This window comes from Oryctolagus cuniculus, chromosome 8 (assembly GCF_051225735.1).
Source record: "Oryctolagus cuniculus isolate XC-2025 breed Fujian yellow rabbit chromosome 8, ASM5122573v1, whole genome shotgun sequence".
NCBI classification, from domain to species: domain Eukaryota; kingdom Metazoa; phylum Chordata; class Mammalia; order Lagomorpha; family Leporidae; genus Oryctolagus; species Oryctolagus cuniculus.
The window spans coordinates 21,102,637-21,118,294 of NC_142874.1; the positions used below are offsets into that span (position 1 = coordinate 21,102,637).

The 15,658-nt window shown below is 40.5% G+C and overlaps 1 protein-coding gene across 3 annotated transcripts in view; it reads left to right on the forward strand.

Annotated features, from left to right (window-relative positions):
• LOC149124896 (uncharacterized) overlaps positions 1-15,658 on the forward strand; it is a 37,875-nt gene that overhangs the window by 16,736 nt on the left and 5,481 nt on the right. The window contains exon 4 of one of the 3 annotated variants that reach the window (XM_089302128.1): positions 1,450-6,256. The exons of the other annotated variants lie outside the window; for them this stretch is intronic. The gene's annotated coding sequence lies outside the window, so the exon portion shown is untranslated. Of the gene's footprint in view, positions 1-1,449; positions 6,257-15,658 lie in introns of those variants that run through there. 3 annotated transcript variants of the gene reach the window in all.

Genomic DNA, 15,658 nt, shown 5'->3' on the forward strand with positions numbered 1-15,658 from the left:
CCTCCACTGCACTCCTGGGCCATAGCAGAGAGCTGGCCTGGAAGAGGGGCAACCGGGACAGAATCCGGCGCCCGGACCGGGACTAGAACCCACGGTGTGCTGGCGCCTCAGGTGGAGGATTAGCCTATTGAGCCACGGCACCGGCCAGCATATCATTCTTAAGAATTTGTTTGACAAAGATATAAAAGAAAGTGTGACAAAACTGTATTTGCAGCAATACTGATACACAGAGGCATTATTTTCTTTTTTGTATTTTTTGTTGTTTTCTCATTTTTTAAAAGAAAATTTTAGCTCCCATATATAAAGGAGAACATCTAATATTTGTCTTACTGTGTCTGGATAATTTCACTGAGCGTGAAGTCCTTCAGTTGCAACGATTTTGATAGAAATAACAGCGTTTTAATTTTTTTATGGTTCTGTAATATTCAGTTCTACATATATGCATCCAGTTTTGCCAGCACCATTTACTGAATAGATTGTACTTTTTTCCAATGTATAGTCTGGGCACTTTCATGAAAAATCAGTTGGCTCTCCCTGTGTGGATTAATTAATTAATTAATTAATTTTCCATGATCATGCTGCTTTGATTGCTATAGCTTTGTAGTAAGCTTTGAAGTCTGGTATTCTGACATGTCCAAGTTGATTTTTTTATTTTGCTAAGGATCATTTTGGCTGTTATTGATATTTTGTGATTTCTTATGGAATTTAGGATTATTTTCTCATTCTGTAAAAAAAATGTCATTGGTGTTTGATAGGAATTTCATTTAACTTGTAGGTTGCTTTATAGGTATTTTAATTATACTAATTCTTGCAATCCATGAGCAAGTTCTATTTTTTTCCATTTTGGGAGTCCTTGATGATTTATTTCTTCAATGTTTTAGAATTTTCATTGTAGATATCTTTTTACTTATTTGGGTACATTTATTCCTAAATGTTTTATTTTTGTCCCTATTATGTATGGGATTAATGTTTAAATTTCATTTTTGGCAAGTTGGTTATTAGAATATAAAGAAGCTACTGTATTTTGTATGTTGATTATGTAACCTGTGACTTTACTGAATTGGTTTTTCATCTTGAAGCATTTTTTGGTGGAGTGTTTAGATTTTTCCATGCACAACATCATGTATTCTACAATGTTGTTGAATTCAGTTATTGTTAATAGTTGTGTTGAGGAATATTTCATGTTATGAATATAAGAGCATGTCATAGAGGCTTAAAAGTTTACCTGTGGAAAATTTCTCTGTTGTTTGCCATGGGGGAATTAGAGTAGTACCTGGCAGACTTGTGGACTGACATTGCTGATGAAGTGCATGGGTTCACCCATTGGTTTATCACTGCTTTCTGTGCCCCCCCGACTCCCAGTGAGACAGTGAGGCTTCTTACAAGGTTGTGTGCTGAGTGTTGCTGTCCGCAGCATATAAGTAACATGATCTCATGGGATCATTTCAGACATTTGTACCTGCACCTGGGTGATGCAGAGTCTTGTGTGCTGTGAGATGGTGAGTCTGGCTGCACCAGATGACTGCCGGCTGCCCCTCACATGCTGCCAGGCACCACCCAGGACATGTAAGAAAGTAGTTGCCTCCTCTGCAGCTGTCTCAGATGGTGAAGTGCCGTATCTCAGACACCAAGGAAGTCCACATAGAGGTACACACCTTGCTGTGGATGGAGACACAAAGCCTGCTCAAAGACTGGACAGGGACGCATTGAGAAGGGCAACCTTGCCGTGTTCCTGACAGGAAGTAGTCTATAAATCACCGGGCAACAGAGTTGGCAGCTGGCAGCTCTCACGGAACTACATCAAGATCCTGTCCGACTTGTCTGGAAAGCACAAACAGATGGCGTCATGTTTGCACAGAGGGTGACCATAAACTGTCCCTTTTTCTACTGCAGTGGGTGTCCAGAGCATGTTAAACACCACACTACAGAAGGAGCCTCTATATTTCCGTGTATGGCGTACAATTAAGAAAAAAAGAGAGCTACTGAGGCTGTTAGGCATTCTTCAGCGACTATGTGCAGCCCCCACTCCTGAATGGCAAAGCTGCCCGTAGGACAGTCCCATACAAGGTACCTTGGACCCAGTGGAATTATTTATTCATTTGCTTAAGCGTTATTCATTGTTTCATTGAAAGACAAGAAGACAAATTTCCCATTGGCTGGATCACTCCACTTGAGTGGCAAGGGCCCAAATATCTGAGCCATCCTCTGTTGTTTCCCAGGGTATACATAAGCAGGAACCTGGATTTGAATGCACGACCAGGTGTTGATCCTCTGTAATTACTCTGTAATGGGATGCTGGCACCAAAGATGATGTCTTTAATTGCCATGCCAAATACAATGTATTGATGCGTTTATATTCTAATTTATTAGAATGGCAGTGTGAGATAGAGAAAAATGTTTCCATCTGTTGGCCTCAACCCCGGAGCCTGCAAACATTATGGAAGGGCTAGGCCAAAGTCGGAAGCCAAGAGCTCCATCCACTTCTCTCACGGGGGTGGAGGAGACCTAAGTATCTGACCCAATGCCTGCTACCCATCAGAGTGTACATTAGCAGGAAACTGGACTGCAAGAAGATTGTACGGAAATCCAGGCACTCTGATATGGGGCGTTGATAACCCAAATGGCATCTTAACAACTCTGTCTCAGTTCCTTGGCTATTGTTATATTGTAATGATTTTTTATTTGGAAAAAAAAAAAAAAACATTATGGAGGGAGAGATATCGGGATATTGTCCAATCCACTACCTCGCTCTCCAAATGGCTGCGTCAGCTACAGATTAGCCAAGGTGAAGCCAGGAGCAGGAACTCCATCTTCTTCTCCTACATGGGTTGCAGAGGCCTGAGATCTTCAGACAGGATCCACTGTCTTTCCTTGCACCTTAGGAGGAAGCTGGAGTGGAAGCATAGCAGCCGGGGCATGACCCAGCACTACAATATGAAATGGAAGCTTTGTTAGCTGACGCCTTACCTGCAGTTCCACAACGTCAGCATTCCCATCGTTATTTGTAAGAGCGGTCCCACCACAGGACCAAGCAAAATTTCTGGCCCTGTTGGTGTCCACTTCAGAAGTTCATCAAGCTATGCAAACGCTGCGCATCCTGGGAAATAGCAAGGTGGACACGTAGAGTGTTCACAGCCAGAGTTTCGTTCAACATCTCCCTGCAGTCCAGTGCTATGTAATCGAATGTGGTGCTCTCTGACTTGCTCTGATCCATTGTGTACATGATGGGACCTATTCTGAGCATCAACAACAAAGCCAATGGCTTTGCAGGCTGCACTGCTGCCTACTGGCTCACTTCAGGCAAGTCTCATGAGTTTCTCCAGACCCTCTGGACACCACGGATGCCTTCTAGACAGAAGACCACCAGAGATTCAACAATGGTAGGCTTCTTCTGCACACGAAGGTAAGCTGTCATCACCAGGCAACTTTATGGATGGCAACCACCGTGTAGCAGGGTCACATTATAGAGCCTTGTGGATCATTGGGCACTAACTCCTACGGCATTGTGATCTTTCCCAGTAGAGTGCATCTGCCCAGCAATATTCATTGACAGACTATGGAGAGGACATGCCCTTGGGTCGACTGCCATGGCCATCATTAAGACAGGACCCAACCTCTTCCCATGAGTCCTTGTGTTGCTTCTGCCCACTGCTCAGCTGTCATTTCTGTTCCTTGGTATGGACAGCCTAACACTTCTGTTCTTCACCTAGATCAAGCCCAAGTCTTTTGTACTGATGTGGCATGCTTGCCTAGAGCCTGGACATTTACCACACACCTCCCTATATTGTCAGCACCCTAAAATAGCCACTCAGGCAAGACAAGTGGGGAATTGGCATAGCTGTCCCTGACGTAGTAGAAGTATTGTCTGAAATACGCTGAGTCATCTATTAACCCACTCATCAAGCACCTTCTCAAAGCTGGAGGATAGGATTGGAGGCATCCTGCAGATTACCACGACCTCAAGAAGGTCATGCCTCGCTTTGAATTCGCCTTACTTGACATTACCAGGCTGCCCCTGAGAATTTTGCCATTATTGGTGTGGCAAGCATTTTATTGTGTCCGGTGGAGATTTGGGGCCATTTACTTTTTAACTTGAAGGCCAACACTGCACCTTTCTGAGACTTCTGTGGGCTGCCTCTGGTCCCCCAGGGCTCGTGGTCTGTGTTAACAGGCTCTGGCTGGCCTTCAGTTGTCATCTAGCATCCACCTGTGACACTATGTTGAGGACGTTGTTTCAACTGATAATCAAGAGGAGGAGGAAAAATGGGCCTCAAACATCAGCATCTGACGCCTTGTGCCAGTCAGTGTGGACCTTAGTCCCATAGGAGGTGAGAGCTTGCAACCTCAAATTTTTGGTCTACGTTTTGAAAAAGGAATTCAGAAAAATTCCTCAGCAAATCCCCATATAACTCCTTCTCCTCAGTGACTCGGTTTCAACCAAGGAAGCCCAGCACATTTTCACTTTGTGATAACACCAACATCCTCACCTCTAGTGAACCCTAAGACCCACCTATCTCACCAGTCACCCACAAGGCTGCACCTTGGCGGATAGTTTGTGGTTCTGAGGCTCACATGGGTAAAGGACTTGAACTTAGCTGTGAGCTTTTAGTGACACTACTGTTTGACTCACAGAGAGTTTGGACTACCTCACTCAGCATCATGAGCTGTGTCCTGGCCTCCAGCCACTGGGAATCTCAAGTTAGATGGAAGTGGGCAGAACGTGTGATCATCCTACTGGTCCTTGAGCAGCCCACCCTCACTCAAGGCCATCTTGAAATTCACATGTCCACCAATTCTTGGGACATCACCAATTGCTAGTGGCCTTTGTGTGGCCTCAAACTGGATAGTCCATACCCTTACATTGGAGTACCCCCTTTGGTGGGACACTGTTGATATCTGTGCTATGGGCCTAACCTCACTGACCAACTCTCAGCTATTTTGATTGCCAAAATTCTACTGCCTTTTAATGTAGCAAAACCGCACTATGTATTATCTGCATCCTTGCTTTCATAGTGGAGTCTCCCTGGCTTATGTTATTTGGGACATCATAGGCCTGTCGACTTGGATTTCAGCTTGTAGCTTTCCTATTGTATCCACGTCAGTTGTGGAAGTTCCCAAGGAATACCTGCTGTGTAGACAAAACTGTCATTCCTCTTTGTTGCACGGTTGCACTTGGAGTGGTGATTATTCACATGCTACCTGGCAAGTGGATTTTATTGACCTGCTGTAGCAAATGGCACGTGCTTCCTGTTATGTAAGCCAACACCAGACTTCTCCTTGCTTCTTTCTTCGTGGCTGAAAATGTCATCAGAGTCTAAGTACGTCATCCCTGGTGCATTACACATGGGACCAAAAGTATCTGAAATACTTAGTTCCTGTCCATTTGGTGTATACACAGCAATGGAGTTTCTAGTTCATGTGAAGGTTATTTTTTTTTTAATTTTGAAGTTAACAATAATTGTACCTACTTAAGGGCTGCTGTATGATATTTTGGTACATGTCTGTAATGTGTCCTGATTAAAAATGGGGTGATCAGTATTTCCCTTTGTTTGTCAGTACTTATGATTGAAGTCTTGGGATTTCTTCTGTATGTTCATACAACACATACTCCATTATTGTGAGCTATCCTCTCCATTATTCTGTGTAACATTAGGAAGTTATTTCTTTGATCTTACTCTGACTTGGTACCCATCATCCAAACTCCTTGCATTTTCCCTCCAACCTCTTACATCCTTTATTAATTAGTATATATTCAGATTGGTGTATTTTAAAGATTTATTTATTTTTATTTGAAAGGCAGAGCTGCAGAGAGAGGGAGAGACAGAGAGATGTTTTCCTTCTGCTCCTTCACTACCCAAATGGCTGCAACAGCTGCAGCAGAGCAAATTCAAAGCCAGGAGCCAGGAGCTTTTTGTGGGTCTCCCAAAGTGGATGTAGGGGCCCAAGCACTAGGGCCACCTTCCATTGCTTTCTCAACCCATAACCAGAGAGCTGGTTCAGAAGAGGAGCAGCAGGGGTAAGAACCGGTGCCCACATGGGATTCTGGCACCACAGGCAGAGCCTTAACCTACCGTGCCACAGCACTGGCCCCCGATTGTTTTTAGCTTGTGTTTGTGAGGGAGTGGGTACAGTATTTGTCTTTCTGTGTCTGGATTGTTTTCACTTACTTCCAGTTCCATACTTCTTGCTTCAAGTGACAGGACTTCATTCTTTTCAAATGGCTGGATAGTATTCCATTTTGCATATATACAACAAACTCCTGACCACTTCGTCTGATGAACTCTCTGCTCATTTTGTTTGCCAAGATACTATTCCCTTTTAGTGAGACAGAAATGCAGTCTACTTTATCTGCATCCTTGCCCTCCTAGTGGGGACTGTGGTATGAGAATGAGTTTCTGCTCCCGAGCATATCTGATTTGGGGACATCTTATGCCTGTCAATTTGGAGTTCTGATTGTGGTTTTCCTATTCCATCCAACCCAGTTGGAAAAGTCCCCCAGGAATGTCTGCTTTGCAGACAAAACTTAAATCATTCCTTTTTCTCCCACGGTGGCATTTGGAGAAGTGGTTACTCTCACATGCCGTTTGGCAGGTGGGTTTTATTGGTCTGCTGTTTCAAGAGGCAAGTGATTATCGTTGTTGATGGGCACACCAGATGCTCCTTGCTTTTTCCTTCATGGCTGAAAATGTGCTTCAAACATGGGACTGTAGATGTATGAACTGCTCCCTGGTGCTTCAGACACGGAGCTATAGATACACAGAACTACTTACACTTAGTTCCTTTCTGTGGGACATGTACCCAGTGGTGGTGTTGCTGGTGCACGGTATGGTTCTGTTTTCTGAAAATTTTGACATTAGCAATAATTTCACATACCTAGGGTCTACAGGATGATGTCTCGGTGCATGCCTGTACTGTGTCCTGTTGAAAAATGGGATGATCAGCATTTCCCTTTCTTTGTCACTATTTTATGACAGAAGGCCTGGAATTTCTTCTGTGTGTTCATGTAACATATACTAGGTTATTGTGAGCTAGTCTCCTCACTGTGCTGTGTAACGATAGGAACTTATTCCATTGATCCGACTCTGATATTGTGCCCCTCGTCGAAACTCCCTTCATCCGCCGCAGTGCCTGCCATCCTTTATTCATCATTATGCAGTCAGGTTCTTAGCTTGCATATGTGAAGCCGTGCACGTGTTATTTGTCTTTCTGTGTCTGGCCTTTTTCACTTAACATGATATCCTCCAGTTGCATACATTTTGCTGCAAAGGACAGGATTTCATTTTTAAATGGCTGAATAGTATTCCATTTGGTAGATACTCAACAAATTCTTGATCTCTTTATCAGATGATGGATTCGTTGGTTGATTCCATAATTTGGCCGTTGTTAACAGTGCTGCAGTAATCATGGTGGAGCAGGTGTCTCTTAGATCCAGTGATTTCATGTCTTTTGGATGTATACAGAGTATTGAGATTGTCGAGTCATATGGCAGTGCTATTCTTAGTTTTTAAGAGATCTCCACGGTGTTTTCCTCAGTGCTTGTACTCATTTGGATTCCCACACTCAGTATAGGAGAGTTCTCCTTTCTCCATATCCTTGCTAGAATTTTTTACTTTTTCTTTTTGATAGGCATTCTAGCGTTATGAGGTGATATCTTTTTGGGGTTTTGATTTGCATTTCTTCTTTTTAAAAAAAAAAAAAGATTTACTTGAGAGGCAGAGTTACAGACAGAGAGGTAGGCACACAAAGGTCTTCCATACACTGGTTCAGTCCCCAGATGGCCACATTGGTGAGAGCTGAGCCCATCCAAAACCAGGAGCCAGGAGCTTCTTCCCAGGTGGTTGCAGGGACGCAAGCACTTTGGCCATCTTCCACTGCTTTCCAAGGCCATATGCAGAGAGCTGGATCAGAAGAACAGCCAGGACATGAACCAGTGCCCACATGGAACGCCAGCCCTGTGGGCGTAGGCTTAGCCTAGAATGCTGCAGTGTGGGCCCCTATTTTCATTTCTCTGATGGCTCGTAATAGTTTTTTTCATATATTTGTTGGTCATTTCCTTTTTTTTTTTTCTTTTGAGAATTGTCTTTTTAGGCCCCTTGTGCCCATTTCTTAACTGTATTGGATGCTTGATTTTGAATTTGTTGAGTTCCTGATATTCTGGCTATTAATCCTTTGTTGGATAAGTAAGTAGTTTGCAAGTATTTTATCCCTTTCCATTGGTGGTTTATTCACTCTGTTACTGTTTTCTTTGCTGTACAGAAGCTTCAGAGTTTGATCTAGTTTTACTTTTGCTACCTGAACTTCTGGGGTTTTAAACAAAAAGTCATTGCCTCTGCCTCTTTTAAGAGGTGTCTCCCTATGTTGTATTCCAGCAATTTCGTATTTTCGGGTCTTTGATCCATCTGAGTTGATTTTTATATGTTGTGAAAGACAGGCATTTAATTTCATTCTTCTATATATGTCTATCTAGTATTGTCAGCACCACTTATTGAAAAGACTTCGGGATTTTCATCAAAAAATCAGGTAGCTGTTATGTATGTATGTTTGTATTTATATATTTTTTTCTCTTTTCATTGATCTTTGTATCTATTTTCATGCCAGTTTCATCCTATTTTAGTTACTATAACTTTGTGAAATCAAGTATTGTTACGCCCCCAGGTGTGTATAGGATCACTTTGACTTCTCTGGGCCTTCTCTGGTTCCATATGAATGTTAGAAGCTTTTTTTCTGACAGTTTAAAGAATGTCATTGGTATTTGGATAGGACTTGCATTGAATCTGTAGATTTCCTAGGGAATATGAAGATTTAAATGTTAATTCTTCTAATTCATGAACAGGGGATGTCTTCACATTTTCATGTGTCTGACGATTTATTTCAGCAGTGCTTTATAATTTTATTGTGATCTTTCACTTATTTGGTTGTATTTATTACTAAATATTTAATTTTTGTAGCTATTATAAATTTAGGTTTCTTTTTTCCTGTTTCCTATTTTTTATTTAAAATATACAAATTTCATATACTTCATATATAGAGGTTCAGGAAGATGGTGATACTTTCCATTCAACTCTCCATCCCACCTCCACCCTCCTTCCTTTTCCCTCTCCTCTTCCCATGCTTACTTTTTACAAAGATCTTAAACTAACCTTTTCAGAGGATCATTATTGGTGTGTAAGAATGCAACTTTTTTTTTTTTTAACATTGATTTGGTATCCTGTGACTTACTGGTTTATCACTTCCAACATATTTTGACTGCGGTGTTTTAAGTTTTTCCGTCTAAAATCAGGTCTTCTGAAAAAACAGGTATTTTGATTTCCTCCTTCCCAATTTTCATCCTTTATTTCTTTACTTTACCTGAGTACTCTGGTGAGTACTTGAGATACTGTATTGACTAAGAATGGTCTATGTGGAGTTCTTATCTTGCTCCAAAACTCTGGTGAAATATTTTCAGCTTTTTCCCATTCAGTATGATATTGGCTATTGTTTATCATTTAGCTTTGATAATTTTGAGCTATATTTCTCCTGTACCTTGTTAGTAGAATTTTTTTTTATCATTAAGGGATTTTGACGGGAGCATTCCCTTAATCTGTTGAGATGTTCATTTATTTTTTGTTGTTCGTTCTGCTGATGTGATTTCATTGATTTTTTTTTATAGATGCTGAACCACACTTGCATTCCTGTGATAAAACATACTTCGTCACATTACATGTTGTGTGTGTGTTTGTATATATGCATATATCATACATATGTGTATATATGTATATATCATACATATGTGTATATATATATCATACGTGTGTGTGTGTGTGTGTATATGGTATCTTTTTGATGCATTGTTGCATTCATCACGTTTGCAAAGACTCACAGCCTAGAAAGTGGTTGAAATAAGAAAGCTTGAAATCACTACCCATGCTTTTTCAATCCCAGAAAATCCAAAACATTTTCCCTAGGCCACAGAGTGACAGACTATACTAAAGAAAATATTCAAAACCTAATTCCAGGGACTGGCACCGTGGTGTAGTAGGCTAAACCTCCACGTGCAGCACTGACATCCCATATGGGTACCAGTGCATGTCCTTCCTACTCCTATTCCAATCGAGCTCTCTGCTATGGCCTGGGAAAGCAGTAGAAGATGGCCCAAGTGCTTGAGCCCCTGCACCCATGTGGGAGACCCGGAGGAAGCTCCTGGATCCTGGATTCAATTCGGCCCACCTTTGGCAGTTGTGGCCATTTGGGGAGGGAAGCAGTGGATTTAAAACCTTTCTCTCTGTCTTTCCCACTCTTTGTCTATAACTCTCTCAATTAACTACATAAATCTCCCCCCCACCAAAAAAAAAAAAAAAAAACTGCTTCCAATGACAGTAAACTTTTCTGTATAGATAGAACAATGTGAAATTCCTTCTGTATGGATAAGAATAAGTTGCATGGTCTAGTTTTGTATTCATTCAATAAATGTTTGTTCATATATTTCAAACTGAACCATTAAAAATTCATAAATTGGGAATTTAAGTCAAATGAATACAGTCTCATATAAATTTCAGCCTGTCAATGGACTTCCTTGGATGCTGGAGACTGCCCCTCTGCACCTGGATTCTGGAATCCTTCGGGCGGGCACCCGTCCTTCTCTTCTCTGACTTCTCTTTCTATTTACACTCCCCAGATCATTGAGATGATAAATAGCATAGGACTCAGGGGAGATTCTCTATCTCTCTGAATTTCAGATGTCTCATCTGTAGAATTATTTTTAAGTTTTTTTTTTTAAGGTGGAAGTAATTTAAAGTATAGTACCATGATGTACACACTAGGTGCTCCAGAAATTAAAAAAAGTATGTTTACCTCAGGAAAATAAAATTAGGTTTAACTAGGAAACTGAACGTCAAAGAAGGAAAACAAATCATCACTGAACAACAGAACAGCCATTGTAGTTTTTTTGTTTATAAGCTGGGTCCCCTTTTTGTTTTTGAAATCCTTCTTGTGATTCAGCTGACCTTTCCTTTTTTTATTTTAAGGGTTTTATTTTATTTTCAGTTAGTCTTAACAGATTCAATATAGTTCATAGATACAGTTCTTGGGAATAATAGAGGAAGGAGGAGAATGGGTGGGAGAGTGGATGGGAAGAAGGGTAGGGTGGGAGGTATCACTATGTTCCTAAATTTGTATGTGTGAAATACATGAATTTTGTTTACCTTAAATGAAATCTAATGAAAATGTTAAGTGAACAAATGTCATGTATTTAATATATATGCAGACTTAGGAGCATAGTAATGTTTCTTCCTGGTCTCCCACATGGTGGGCATAGGGGCCAAAAAACCTGGGCCATTCTTTTCTGCTTTCCAAGGCACATTAGGAAGGAGCTGGATCAGAAGTGGAACAACTGCTACTCGAACCAGCACTCATATGGGGTGCCAGTGCTGCAAGTGGCAGCTTAACTCCCTACACCACAAAGCCAGGCACAGTTCCCCTTTCATAGCAGCTGTCACAGTTAGAATTTTACATTTTTAGTGGGGTGATTGCATGAATAACCATCTCCGGTGCTCTTCTCTAGCATCAGGGTGTTCATAATGCACCCGTCATCCAGTATTTTGTGTGGTATGAACACTGTGAGTTTTTTAAGAAAGATTTTGTTTAATGAATACAAATTTCATAGGTACATCTTTAGGAATATAGCAGTTCTTGCCCCCATACCCACCCTCCCACCCCCCAGTCTCATCCCACCTCCTGCTCCTTTGCCCGTGCCATTCTTCATTAATGCTAACTTTTACTTATCTTTATATACAGAAGCCCAACTCTATATTAAGTAAAGATTTCAACAGTTTACCCTAATGCACACACACGAAGTATAAAGTACTGTTTGAAGACAAGTTTTACAGTTAATTCTCATAGTACAACTCATTAAGGACAGAGGTCCTACTTGGGGAGTAAGTGCACAGTGACTCCTGTAATGTTGATTTAACAGTTGACACTCGTATTGATGACATCAGTAATCACCCGAGGCTCTTGACATGAGCTGCCAAGGCTATGGAGGCATTTTGAGTCCACAAACTCTGGCAGTATTTAGACAAGGCCATAAGCAAAGTGGAAGTTCTCTCCTCCCTTCAAAGAAAAGCTCATCCTTCTTTGATGGCCTCTTCTTTACCCTGGAACCTCATTCACAGACATCCTTCATGGTGATCATTTTTTTTTTTTTTTTGCCACAGTATCTTGGTTTTCCATGCCTGAAATGCTCTCATGGGCCTTTCAGTCAGATCCAAATGCCTTAAGGGCTGATTCTGAGGTCAGAGTGCTGTTTAGGGCATTTGTCATTATGTGAGTCTGCTGTGTGGACTACTTTCCATGTTGGATCATTCTCTCCTTTTTAATTCTCTCTATTGTCATTAGCAGACACTTGGTCTTGTTTATGTGATTCCTTTGACACTTCATCCTATCTATATGATCAGTTACACACCTAATATGATCACTTTGATTAGTAAGGTGGCATTAGTACCACCCAGCTTCATGTGATTTGGTGTCCCATGGCAAGTTTTTAGCTTTACCCTCAGGGGTAAGTCCATGGGAACTTTTTGCTGAACTGTACATCTCTTCTCTTTCTTATTCCATTTCTTATTTTTTTTAACTGGGATCTATTTTCAAATGGATTTAAACATCTATGATTAATTCTATGTTAAGTAAAGAGCTCAACCAGTGGCATTAAGTAGAAAAAGAGCATAGTGAAAACAATAAAAGCATAAACTGTTTCTCGACAGTCAAGACAAGGGCTGTTCAAGTCATTGCTTCTCTTAGTGTCAATTTCACTTCTAGAGGTTTCCTTTTAGGTGTCCTGTTAGTTGTCACAGATCAGGGAGAAAGTGATATTTGTCCCTTTGGGACTGGCTTATTTCACTAAGTATGGTGTTTTCAAGATTCCTCCATTTTGTTTCAAATGATGGGATTTTTTTTTTTTTTACTGCAATGTAGTATTCCATAGAGTACATATCCCTTAATTTCTCTATGCAGTTTTCCATTGATTGGCATTTAGGTTAATTCCATGTCTTAGCTATTGTGAATTGAGCTGCAATAAACATGGAGATACAGATAGCTCTTTTGTGTGATGATTTCATTTCTCTTTGGTAACTTACAAGGAGTGGGATGGCTGGGTCATATGGTAGGAATATATTCAGACTTCTGAGGTTTCTCCAAAGTGTCTTCTATAGTGGTTTTCACCAGTTTGCATTCCCACCAACAGTGGATTAGGGTACCTTTTCCCCCACATCCTCACCAGCATTTGTTGTTTGCTGATTTCTTTATGTGAGCCATTCTAACCGGGGTGAGGCGAAACCTCATTGTGGTTTTGATTTGCAGTTCCCTGATGGTTAGTGATCCTAAACATTTTTTCATGTGTCTGTTAGCCATTTGGATTTCCTCTTTTGCAAAATGTTTAAGTCCTTGGCCCATCTCTTAACTGGGTTGTTTTTTGTTGTTATGGAGTTTCTTGACCTCTTTGTAGATTCTGGTTATTAATCCTTCTTAAGTTATATAGTTTGCAAATAATTTCTCCCATTCCTTTGGTTGCCTCTACACTTTCCTGACTGTTTCTTTCGCCATACAGAAAGTTCTCAATTTGAAGTAATCTTATGTTTAATTTTGGCTTTGACTGCATGCACCTCTGGGGTATTTTCCAAGTACTCTTTGCTTGTGCCAATGTCTTGCAGGGTTTTTCCACTGTTCTCTAATAATTTGATGGTGTTGGGTCATAGATTTACGTCTCCAATCCATGTTGAGTGGATTTTTGTGTAAGGGGATAAGGTAGGGGCCTTGCTTCAAACTTCTGTGTATGGAAGTCGAGTTTTTCCAGCACCATTTCAGGAAGAGACTGTCCTTGCTCCTGGGATCAGTTTTTTGGCTCCTTAATCAAATATAAACTGGTTGTAGATGTGCAGATTGATTTCTGGTGTGTCTAGTCTGTGTGTTTCATTGTTCTATCCATCTGTTTTTGTACCAGTACCAGACTATTTTGATTATAACTGCCTTGGAGTATGTCTGGAAAACTGGTATCGTGCTGCCTCTGGCTTTATTTTTGTTGTATAAGCTGACTTGAGCTATTCGAGGTCTCCTGTGTCTTCATATGCATTTCAGCATCATTTTTCTAGATCTGAGAAGATTGTCTTTGGTGTTTTGATCAGAATTGCACTGAATTTTTAAATTGATTTCAGAAGAATGGACATTTTGATGATATTGCCTCCACCAAACCATGAACATGGAAGGTTTTTCCATTTTTTGGTATCTTCTTCTATTTCTTTCTGTAATGTTTTGTTATTCTCATTGGAGAGATCTGTGACATCCTTGCTTATATTTATTCCAAAGTATTTGACTTTTTGTAGCTATTATGAATGGGTTCGATCTTAGAAGTTCTTTCTCAGCTGGCATTGTTTGTGTATACAAAGGCTGTTGATTTTTGTGTGTTGAATTTATATCCTGCTACTTTACCAAACTCTCCTATAAGTTCCAGTAGAGTCTTGGTGGCATTTTTTTGAATCCCCTACGTATAGAATGATGTCATCTGTAGCTAGGAAATTTTGATTTCCTCTTTTCTAATTGGTATCCGTTTGATTTCTTTTTCTTGCCTTAAGGCTCTGGCTGAAACTTCCAGGACTATATTGAGTAGCAGTGGTGAGAGTGGCCATCCCTGTCTGGTACTGTATCTCAGTGGGAATGCTTCCAAGTTTTGCCCAATTTGCTTAGAGTTTTCGTCATGAATGGCTGTTGTATTTTATCAGATGCTTTCTCTGCATCTATTGAGATAGTCATACGGTTTTTGTCAGCATTTTTCTAATGTGATGTATCACATGGATTGATTTGTGAATGTTAAGCCATCCCTGCATACCAGGGATAAATCCCAGTTGGTCTGGGTGAGTGATCTTTCTGATGTTGGATTCAATTGGCTAGAAGTTGTTGAGGAATTTTGCATGTATGTTTTTCAGGGAAATTGGCCTGTAATTCTCTTTCTCTGTTGCATCTTTTTCAGGTTTAGGAATTAAGGTGGTGCTGGTTTTGTAGAATGAATTTGGGAGGATTCCCTCTCAACTGTTTTGAATAGCTTCAGAAGAATTGCAGTGAATTCTTCTTTAAATGTCTGGTAGAATTCAGCAGTGCAGCCATCCAGTCCTGGGCTTTTCTTTGTGGGGAGGGCCTTTATTAATGATTCAACTTCTGTCTTGGTTACGAGTCTGTTTAAGTTTCCTATGTCTTCATGCCTCAATTTAGGTAGCTTATATGTGTCTAGGAATTTCTTCTACATTTCCCAGTTTGTTGGTATACAGCTCTTTGTAGTCATTTCTGAGGATTTTGTTTATTTCTGTGGTGTGTGTTGTCCATTTCCTTTTTCATCTCTAATTTTATTGAATTGGGTCTTTTTTTTTTGGTTAGTTGGGCAATGGTGTGTCAGTTTTGTTTATTTTTTTTTTTAAGAAATTAGCTCTTCATTTTGCTGATCTTTTATATTTTTTAATTCAATTTTGTTGATTTCTCCTCTAATTTTTTTCTTGTTTCCTACTAGTTTTGGGTTTGGTTTACTGTTGTTTTTTCCAGATCCTTGAGATGCACGTAGCTCATTTATTTGGTGCTTTTCCAGTTTTGTGATTTCGGCAGCTATTGCTATAAACTTTGTTTTTAACACTGCTTTGCTATA